Source organism: Gekko japonicus, unplaced genomic scaffold (assembly GCF_001447785.1).
Source record: "Gekko japonicus isolate JY-2015 unplaced genomic scaffold, Gekko_japonicus_V1.1 scaffold2443, whole genome shotgun sequence".
Lineage (NCBI taxonomy): Eukaryota > Metazoa > Chordata > Lepidosauria > Squamata > Gekkonidae > Gekko > Gekko japonicus.
In genome coordinates this window covers 8,711-10,960 of record NW_015177089.1, presented here as the reverse complement: position 1 = coordinate 10,960, position 2,250 = coordinate 8,711, and the positions used below count along the sequence as shown (strand labels likewise).

At 42.5% G+C, this 2,250-nt stretch overlaps 1 long non-coding RNA gene across 1 annotated transcript in view; it reads right to left on the bottom strand.

The window, feature by feature from the left end:
* Positions 1-1,945, bottom strand: part of LOC107124763 — a 116,749-nt gene extending 114,804 nt beyond the window's left edge. The window contains exon 1 of the long non-coding RNA XR_001482992.1: positions 1,855-1,945. This is a non-coding gene — a long non-coding RNA (uncharacterized LOC107124763). The remainder of the gene's footprint in view (positions 1-1,854) is intronic.
* Between the last annotated feature and the right edge of the window lie 305 nt (positions 1,946-2,250).

Here is a 2,250-nt window from a genome sequence, read left to right as displayed (position 1 = left end):
TGTTTGCTCTTATAATATTTAAATTATTATTTATATATAATTTGTTTTGAGATTTATACAAGGTTATGGAAGTAATCTTCTAAAAAACTAATTTACGCCATTCTTAAATAGAGACTCACTCAGAACTTTAATGCTACTAGCTTTTTTTGCTCACCGGGTAGACTTTTTGCTCACAACACTTTTGGAGTTTAGAGGGAACATTGCAGTGCTCACATTAAAGCAGTTTCCTGTGAGCATTCTCACAAACTAGTTTATTTTTTTCCTCCAGAAGAGCTCAGAGAAAGCGTTAGAAAACATTACAAACTAAACAAAACAAAAACTCACGAGAAGAGAAACTCTTCTCACCAGCCAACAATCCTGGCTTTTCAGAAACTGTGTATGTATTCGGCATAGGGTTGCCAAGTGTAAATGCCTCCCGAGCGGGGGACTCCCGTCCGGTGTCTGGAGGGGGCACACGCACGCAAAGCACGTGTGCGCCGCACGCACACCACCCGGAAGTGACGTGATGATGCTGGGCACGCTGCGGGCGGGGCCACGACCATCCGAGGGAAAACCATAGAGTTTTCCCTCGGATGACCCTGGCCCCGCCCCCAGCGTGCTTGGCGTGGTCGCGTCACTTCCGGGTGACGCGCACGTTGGGGTGGGGTTCCCCCCCCGCGGGGCCCGATCTGCCGGCGGCGGGGAACGGCCCCCCCGGAGGGACTTGGCAAGCCTAATTCTGCACAATAATCTTGAAAATCTGTTTCTAAATGCCAGTGAAAGCAGCACAGTGGAAAAGCAGTTCATGTTTGTGAAATGCAAATATTCCTGCTCTGTATCCGTGTTTGTGAAACTATCACGATGAGGAGGCTGAGTGACCTGCCAGCGCCATGCTCCGCGACTTCCCCCTAGCAAGTGCAAGAGGCTACTCAATGCGCTGTCAGCAACTGTATTAGAGATAATGGAAAGATTTTTTTTGTTATGCAACTGCCTCATTTATCAACCCAAACAGAGGGAAGGGATCATATTCATCTTAGTATCTGATCGTCTCCAATAGAAATGCTTATAATGAATCCGGATTACGAGCGCCAAGCGTCTTTTGTTCTCTTTGAGGTAAAGCCATAGAAACAACTGTGCTCTTTTAAAGCACTGTCTGCCAGCTTTAACCTATTTCCGAACTTCCAAAAATGGATTAGCAGTATACTGGTCAAATGAGAAGCATTTATTTTCTGTCAGTGAATGAAAAGGAATATTTAAAATTAAATATGAATTACCAGTGACTTTCTCTTAGAAGAAAATGGATGAAAATGAAAATACATAGTGTTATATTGTATTTTGGAACTCTCACTTCCCCTCCTGGTTGCTTTGTATACAGTTATTATAGCAGCATATTGCTAAATATGGACATACAAATTATTAGACATTTTTATATGGGGTAGTGAACAAATATACAGCTTGAAAACAAAAGTTTTGTACTATACCGTCTCCATTTTATAACAACTATTTATTCTGTTTCTTCAAGTATCGTCTCAATATGTTGTCAAGCATTGATTCTCCAGCAACAATTTGGAGGATTGATCATTTTGGGTCTTCTCAAAACATAGGCTACGTATTTAATATATTTAGTATGTATTTAATTTTCAATTATCCCAGTTTCTGACATTTACTGTTGGTCTTGGTTATTTTCTTCAGACAATTTAACAAATTTAGAAGGGGCTGGGGAGAGAGGGACCTATGGTGATATATAAACACTGTGAAAGTTGGCAGTGATAATGCAATTAGAGCCCCCTTGCAAACAGCTGTCCAAACACAGCAATTTGGTGACCGAGTGACTGGATCATTGGTTGGTAAAGCTGAAAGAATGCCTTTGCTTACCACTTCAGTTGGCCTGTAGTATTTGAGATTAACTGTCACATGGATCTTCCCAGTTTCTTTGCATCGGCCAATTTCCTTTTCATTCTTGCCTTCCCACCTGTAAAGATGACAAACATTCAATCACTCCAAAATGACTTTACTGCTCTAATGGCAGGAGCATTTGGCCCACTGGCTCTTAAACAAGGTGGGTGTCAATTCTCTCCATGGGACGATGGAACATCAGCCGCTGGGACAAAAGCAGAAGTTTGTCCAGACATTAGGCACAGTGGTTTTTAAAGTCCGCACATTGTGCATGATCCTGTGGTTGAGCTGCGAGAGAAGGGTTTTGCAAGACGGAGGCCACTGTCAGGTGCAGGAAATGTTATCTGCAGTTGACATCTACATCTATATTTCTGT